This window comes from Herpailurus yagouaroundi, unplaced genomic scaffold, assembly GCF_014898765.1.
Source record: "Herpailurus yagouaroundi ecotype Mexico unplaced genomic scaffold, PumYag 182, whole genome shotgun sequence".
NCBI lineage: Eukaryota > Metazoa > Chordata > Mammalia > Carnivora > Felidae > Herpailurus > Herpailurus yagouaroundi.
The window spans coordinates 31,199,738-31,208,518 of NW_024412413.1; the positions used below are offsets into that span (position 1 = coordinate 31,199,738).

Here is an 8,781-nt window from a genome sequence, read left to right on the forward strand (position 1 = left end):
TTGCCATGCAAGCCTGGTGTCTCATTTTGAGGCAGAGGAGAATGACACTCACCATCTTGACAATAACAACAATAAAAGATAGTCAGTGACAGAAACAATGGCCACATTAACTTCTAACATAGCAGGGCAGAAGGGATTTGAGACTATTTAAGAATGAAAGAATGAGGGGCACCTGGGTGGCTCAGTCAGTTAAGTGTCCAACTCTTGATTTTGGCTCAGGTCATGATTTCACGGTTCATGGGTTTGAGCCCCACATCGGGCTTTGTGCTGTGTCAGCATGAAATCTGCTTGGAATTCTCTCTCCCTCTCTGTCTACCCCTACTCCACTCATGCTCTCTCCCTCCCTCCCTCTCTCTCCCTCTCTCTCTCAAAATAAATCTTTAAATTTTTTTTAAAAAGAATGAAAAAAGTATATATGACACAGTAATGACTTACCAGGATTTTTAATGAAGCCTATTCATTTCTAATTTATGAGAACCATCATTAAATTTTTTAGGTCCATTTATAACATTCATGTGTGTGTCAAAATGGCACTGTAGTTATTAAATGGGCTTTGGAATTAGAGAGATTCAAAAGTGGCTCTAATGCTACCTACTTGTGATTCTTGGAAAAATTATCAAAGTTCTCTATATCTTGACTTTCTCATTGGCAAAGGATGGCTAAGAATAATAATATCCACTACATACACATGCTCTGAGGATTAAATTACATAATTTAAGAAAAGAACTTATCACCATATATAGTATTCAATCATGACACATATAAAGTATTCAATCACATATAAAGTATTCAATCATGTTACTACTATGGCTGTTGTCATTACATCTTTTATTTAGTCCCTCTTCACTGTGCATTAACTAATTAGTATATTTAAATGGTAAGTTTTGTTCAACAATACATGATAATAAGTACAGTGAAAAGTTTTTATCAATTTGTGGCATGCAAACTACACTTTTAAAGTTTATTTATTTATTTTTATTTATTTGAGAGAGACAGACAGTGTGAGTTCGGGAGGGGCAGACAGGGAGAGAGACAATCCCAAGCAAACTCTGTGTTGCCAGCACAGAGCCTGATGTGGGCAGGAACTCAGGAAACCCTGAGGTCATGACCTGAGCGGAAACCAAGAGTAGGAGACTTTAACCAGCTGAGCCACCCAGGCGCCCTGCAAACTACACTTCTATATTTACATTCCAGTATATTATTTGGTCATCATTAACTACAATAACAAAATGCAAAAGAGAAAAAAAAAGAAAGAAAAGAAAAAAACAGGATGCCCATTTTCTTTGTCCAATCAGATAACATTGCTTTTATTAACTTAAAACTCAATTTCTATAGTTATAGCATCTATTAGCACTCACTCATTTTTAGCTCTTTCGCTAAATGTAAATCCATGGTGTCCTTGATTCATGTCCCAGTGAATCCTAGATTTGCACTGGACCTTGGTCTTGATTTAGTAAATGCCTTCAACTTCTTTGTTTATAAAATGACAACCAAAATATTGGCACTTTAGTGATAATAATGAGGTTCTTTTTCTCACACTATAATTTTCTCCTGATCTGTATCAAAAGACTATTAAGTGATTGCTTCGCCAGTACATATACTAAAATTGGAAGCATACAGAGATTGGCACAGCCTCTGTGCAAGGATGACACACAAATTCATGAAGCATTCCATAAAAAAGACAAAACAAACAAACAAAAACTACTGATGAAGAAAGAAAAAAACCTAAATTATGGTTCTGACCGCTAATGATGAATTTACAGCATAGTAGCATCTCACATGGGAATTAGTTTTAAGGTTAGTACTTAAGGTAAAAATGAAATAAAATAAATAATGCCCTTGCAAATGAACTTCCAGTAAAATATCCATTAAATCCAATACAGTTTTCCCTCTGGTCTTAGAATAGAGCTGTTTTTTTTTTTTTTTTTTAAACATTTATTTATTTTTGAGACAGAGAGAGACAGAGCATGAACGGGGGAGGGGCAGAGAGAGAGGGAGACACAGCATCGGAAACAGGCTCCAGGCTCTGAGCCATCAGCCCAGAGCCTGACGCGGGGCTCGAACTCACGGACCGCGAGATCATGACCTGAGCTGAAGTCTGCCGCTTACCCGACTGAGCCACCCAGGCGCCCCGTAGAGCTGTTTTTTTGGTTAAGCAACAGGCGACAGTTGGCATTAATGTCTCAGAATAAAAGTGTTTACTGCATGTTTAAAAAATGAGGATTACAGTTACTGCAGCAAGATGCTTACACTCAGGTAGCTGAGAAGGAGATAACTGGGGAATTGCAGATTCGTATCTTCCATTTCATGCTTACTGGGGGCTGTAAGCTCATCCTGTGGACAGTGGATACAATTAGCTGATCTCTCTCTCTGCACATGTATAATTGAATTTATTTAAGTTACGGAAGCATACCATGCTACTTCTTTATCATGTTTAGCAGATGACATCAGTATACTAGATCCTTTAACATGTTTGAGCAATCTTTTCATAACCATATATGAGAGTTAGGCAGTATCACTAACAAGTTTTTTTTTTAACGCATTGATTGAAACCAACCAACCAATAAAGAAAAAATACTAACAATCTGGCAGAAGTATTGGCCAAAGTATGCTACAAGTATAACAATGACAAAAGATAAATCATAGGATCAAAATATTTAGACTAGTTGTTTGCTGGGCGCTCCCAGTGTAGCTGCGATGCACAAGAATCTGGAAACATCTTTGACTTTTTGATATGGGGGTGGAAGAGCTTGGGAAAAGGGGTATTACGAAGCTATATGACCACATGGAATGCACTAATTGGTGCTGCATATGCTGAAGTGAAATTATCTTGGTAACTGAGATAGAAGTATTGCCTGCAAAAGCAGAATTCTCCTACCAATACAGCTTTAGAAGATATCAAAGCACACATTTTACATATTGTACCACTAATATTCCTTTTTTTTTTTTTTTTTTTTTTTGCTAGGAGCAATGTTATTTAACCTATACAAATATACTATAGATGAATAAATGGTGTGTTGGACTCTACAGTTAAAGTTGAAAGATTAGCATTTTTTTCCCTTTCGGAGGATGGACTCACTATATGGTCATATATGGATAGACTCATGGGCTTCTATGCAAATAAAATAACAAAGAGTATGTATGTATGTATGTATGTATGTAGGCAAAATGGAGAAATGCATTCTCTTTTTTCTTCCTAGGCCTATACTGACTTATGTTATCTTGATAGGTCCACTTTTTTGGCTATCATTTTAAATAGTTAACATGCTATTGCAAAAATTTATTTGAGGAAAATGTGTAGACTAAGATTCAAAAAAAAGGAGGAGGGGCACCTGGATGGCTCAGTCGGTTGAGCGTACGACTTCAGCTCAGGTCATGATCTCACGGTTTGGCTCCTGGGTTTGAGCCCGGCATCAGGCTCTGGGCTGACAGCTCAGAGCCTGAAGCCTGCTTCAGATTCTAGTGTCTCCCTCTCTGTCTGCCCCTCCCCCACTTGTGCTGTGTGTCTCTCTCAAAAATAAATAAACATTTAAAAAAATTTAAAAAAAAAAGAAAAAAGAAGGAGGAGGAAAAAAAGGAAGAAAGGAAGAAAGAAACAATTAAGTATTAAGTATATTACTTTACTTATGAAAGTTGTAATAAACTGACAGTGGAGTAAAGTCATATGGTGAAATAAACTACAAAATTTAAAAACCACAACAAATTAAATCTAAAATAATAACAAACACCCATTTTTGTCTCTCTGTGTGTGTTTAGAAATGTTAACACTTACTAAATAGAGTAATATTTTGAGGACATCAGAGTTGAGTTTATTTTCCTTTGTAAAATATATGTTTCCCTTACAGAGATGTCTGGAGTGTAATAAATCAGTGTTTGATTATAAAAAGCCCTCAATTCAGAGTAATTTAAGTAAGTCTTAAATGGCAAGTACATACATTTTTCATGCATTTCTAATTCTGATGTTAAGGCTGAATTATGATGAATCGGGTTTTAATTAGGCATTTTGTAAATAAAGCACTAAAATCTTTTTCACATAAATAAATGGTACAAAAAAATCTCACTACCAAAGGAGTTTTAAAGTACAATACTTAATACATACTCTCTGGACTAGCATACTTCTGGACTAGCCTACTTCTGAAGGAAGGAAAGAAGGAAGGAAGGAAGGAAGGAAGGAAGGAAGGAAGGAAGGAAGGAAGGACAAAGGAAGGAAGGAAGGAATTTAGGAATATTTTTTTTTAATTTTTTTTTTCAACATTTATTTATTTTTGGGACAGAGAGAGACAGAGCATGAATGGGGGAGGGGCAGAGAGAGAGGGAGACACAGAATCAGAAACAGGCTCCAGGCTCTGAGCCATCAGCCCAGAGCCTGACGCGGGGCTGGAACTCCCGGACCGCGAGATCGTGACCTGGCTGAAGTCGGACGCTTAACCGACTGCGCCACCCAGGCGCCCCAAGGAATATTTTTTAGAAGTATTCTTCCCTAGGAACTTCACTGAAAATTCTGAAAAACCAAATAAAGTACATTCTGTAATGTCAGTGACTTTATACTTCTTATCTACATTCAAATAAAAGTTGTAATCAATAAGAAATAATTGTTTACTTAAATAGTGACTTATTTGTTAAATTTTTTTTTCAACGTTTATTTATTTTTGGGACAGAGAGAGACAGAGCATGAACGGGGGAGGGTCAGAGAGAGAGGGAGACACAGAATCGGAAACAGGCTCCAGGCTCTGAGCCATCAGCCCAGAGCCTGACGCGGGGCTCGAACTCACGGACCGCGAGATCGTGACCTGGCTGAAGTCGGACGCTTAACCGACTGCGCCACCCAGACGCCCCAATAGTGACTTATTTGAATATTGCTTGTGTATATATTCTCTCATTTGATATTAAAAAAATTTAAGCTAGTATTACTTTAACTTTCCTTCACCCCAAATATGTAGATGAAACTCTGTTTCAGAAAGTTAAGTAACTCACCAAAGATTATACACTTTTGGAGAGGGTGTTGAGGGAGAGGCCAGTCTCTGATTACAAAGCTGTAATTCCGTGTACCACACGGAAACCTTGTTATTTTTAAAAACGAACCATCTCTAGGATTGGTTTCCAGAAGTCTAGATTCCATACTAATATGTCAGTTTTTCCAGACAGATTTCATGGGTTGGTTGGAGGTGGGAAGACAAGAGAAGATGAGGTTCTTGGATTCTTTTATGTTCCACTGCTTCTAGTGTTAGCCACAACAGAGACAAACAATGAAAGTAACAAATAGAAACTGTTCCTGGACCCTGATTTTAAATTGCATACTAGTTGGAGGGAGCACATGTTTTCCGTTTTCCCAAGTTCTTTCCTTAGTCTTTTCTCTCTTCTTCCACTGGCCTGTTCTTACAAGAGGAGGGGGGAGGAAGCTGGGAGAGGAGGAGGAAAGATACCTATCTGTGAGAGTGAAAACAGGGATCACAGGGCTCCCTTACTCAGATTCCACGTGGCTTTTCAGGATCTGCCTATCCTCAGGCCTCTCTCATCCGATTCGGTTCCCCTTCTGTTCACCAGGTCAGAGCTGTTTGCCGCACAGAGGCAGGTTGGGACCTTCCTTGTGATCAGTTGGGTTATAGTGATGCACTGGAAGTCAATAGGTGGCTTCTAGATCTAGATTGGAGAGAGGAAGTACCAGAGGCTCATTTTAACCCACCAGCTTGCGTTGTGCTTGCCAGTATACAACTGCTCATTTATCTCTGCTTCCCAGTTCAAAATTCAGGAGGGTTGACTAGACATCTCCAGAATCCCAAAATACTTGTTTTATTGTCTTTGTTGCTACTAAGAAAGCAGAATATTCTGAAGAGAATATATTAATAAAGTTTGGCCCCTTGAAAGACTCTAAGATAATTTTAAGAAAGTAAAAAAATGTGTTATGTTTTCAATTTTCTCCAGTGACTGCAATAACTAAAATGGGAATATTTCCAGACCTTGCTTTTGGGAACATATAAATCAAAGGCAGTAATAAAAAAAAACTGGATAATTTTGTAAGTTTCGCAGCCTGACAGTATTCCTTTAAAAACTGCAAATCTTTGACACATTATAGTTTAAGAATATGCTTTCACATGTCTAATTGCTAGCTGATAGAAAGACATGAATCTGCTTGGAATCCAAAGTTTCCATCTGTCTAGCTGATCGCTTCAATGTGAGTTTGCTAATAATGAATTTTATTTTAAAAATGAACATACTACATTAGCATATGAAAATGTGTTTTTCCTTTTTTCTGAAGGTTTTAGTGTGATTATAACCTGCAAATCACCTAATCCCAGATTCTTCAGCCTAGATTGCTTTCCCTGGCCAGGCACTCTTGCAGCAGAGTGAATCCTCTGCTTTTTTGTTTGTTTGTTTGTTTAATGTTTATTTTTGAGAGAGACAGACAGAGCGTGAGTGGAAGAGGGGTAGAGGGAGAGGGAGGCAGAATCTGAAGCAGTCTCCAGGCCTTGAGCCATCAGCACAGAGCCTGATGCAGGGCTTGACCTCACAAACTGTGAGATCATGACCTGAGCTGAAGTCGGACACTTAACCAACTGAGCCACTCAGTCTCCCCCAGCATCTGCTGCTTTTATTGCAGAGCCATTATTTCAGTAGCAGTTGGAAAACTACTGGTGTAATCATGGTTGATGGACTGCATCCCTCAGTAGATTGTTGGTTCCATGAATGAAGGGATCACATCTGTTTTGGTCACCATATTTCTGTCATCCAGCATAGAGCCCAATATATGACAAGTAAACTTCAGGCAAAATCAACATATCACATTTACAATGCAGATATTAGAATCAACTCTATTTAAACTAAACATTAAAGAAATTTGCAAGGTTGGAGGGGTGCCTGGGTGGCTCAGTCAGTTAAGCGTCCGACTTCGGCTCAGTTCATGATCTCACAGTTCATGGATTCGAGTCCCATGTTGGGTTCTGCACTGACAGCTCAGAGCCTGAAGCCTACTTCAGATTCTGTGTCTCCCCCCCCCCACCCCACCCTCCAGCCTCTCTCTCTGCCCCTCCCCCACTCATGCTCTGTCTCTCAAAAATAAATAAACATTTAAAAAACATTTAAAATGAATTTGCAAGATTGGATAATTTAATCATTTATGTTTAAAGCAATTATCGTTAGGTATAAGAACTTACTGTTGTCCTTTTGTTACATGTTTTCTCTTGTAGATCCTTTGTTCTTTGATTCCTCTTCTGTTGTCTCTCTTGGTGATTTAATTAGTTTTCGTGGAGGTATGCTTTGACTCCTCTATCATAACCTTTTGTGAACCTACTACAAGCTTTTCTTTTGTGGTTACCATGAGGCTTACATAATAAGCTTGGTATAGCCTTTTTGAGGTTCAACCTATTTGGGAATTCATGAATCTGGATACCTACTTCTCTCCCCGTGTTTGCAAAGTTTTCATCTATTTCTTTAAATAGACTTTCTGTCCCTTTTTATTGTCTCCTTCCAGGATTCCCATAATGTATACATTGATTCTTTTGATCCCATGCCATCAAAAAAAGGTAGACTTTATTTTTCATTCTTTTTTTTCCCTCCTAACTAGGTCATTTCAAATGAGCTGTCTGAATTCATTGATTTTCTCCTGTTTTGTTGAGTATGCTATTGAAGCTCTCTATTGAATTCTTCAGTTCAGTATTCTTCTTCAGCTTTAGAATTTCTGTTTGTTTGTTTTTTTACTTCTTTGTTGAACTTCTCATTTGGCTTATGCCTTGTTTCCCTACTACTGTTTAGTTGTCTGTGTGTTCTTGTAGTTCACTCAATTTAAGAAGACTATTCTGCATTCTTTGTCAGACAGTTCATAGATTTCTATTTCCTTAGGGTCACTTACTGGAGCTTTATTAGTTTCCTTTGACAGTGTCATGTCTACCTGATCCTTTGTGATCCTTGTATCCTTGCATATGTGCTTTTGAGTATAGAGTCTCCTCTACTAGACATTATAGGTTTGTTGGCAAGGAAAGACCTTAGCCAGTCCTCTTAGCTTGGAGTACTATATGGATCAGCTGGTAGTGTCTGTAAGTCGGCAGGGTTTGCCATTGTGGTCTCTGTGGGCAAGGCCACTGCCCATGCTCTGAAGTCAGGTGAAGAGTGCCATGGTTGGGTTCTGCAGTCAGGCATGATTGCTGTTTGGACTCCCTGACTGAGTGGGGCTACAGCCTGTGCTCCATGATTGCATGGGGTCACTGGCTGGGTTCTGTGTCTGGATGAGGCTGCAGGCTCTGTTCAGCAGTTGGGCAGAGCCGTATGCTAAGCTTCACTGCTGGGTTGGGTGGTAGACTGGACTCCATGGCTGAATGGTACTATGGGCTATACTCTGAGGCTGGTCAGGATCATTGTTCAGGCTCCCTGGTTATCTGGGGCCAGAGAGTATACACAACAGTTGGGCATGGTTGCTGTCTTGTCTCCCTGACCATAAAGCCCATAGGATGTACTCTGCAGCTGCTGAGTACGTGTGACCACTCTTCCCAGAAGGGCTGTCTATGTTCAGCAGTTGGGATGAAAGGCAAATTTGGTCCCCAATCTGGGAAAACACTATTGGTAGGCATGTAAATTAATACAGTTGCTATGGAAAAAAGAATTGAGTTTCCTCAAAAATTTTTAAATAGAACAATTATTTGATCCAGCAATCCAATTTCTAAGCATATGTCAACAAATAAAGGAAAAAAAATGAAATCACTATCTTGAAGAGATATCCGCATCTCCATGTTCACTGCAGCATTAATTTACAATAGCCAAGACAGAGAAACAACCAAAGTGCCCATCAAT

At 38.9% G+C, this 8,781-nt stretch overlaps 1 non-coding gene across 1 annotated transcript; it reads left to right on the forward strand.

Annotated features, from left to right (window-relative positions):
- Nucleotides 1-1,576: 1,576 nt before the first annotated feature.
- Nucleotides 1,577-1,680, forward strand: LOC121041114 (U6 spliceosomal RNA). Its single transcript, XR_005795565.1, has one exon. It is a non-coding gene; the product is annotated as a U6 spliceosomal RNA (small nuclear RNA).
- Nucleotides 1,681-8,781: the final 7,101 nt, after the last annotated feature.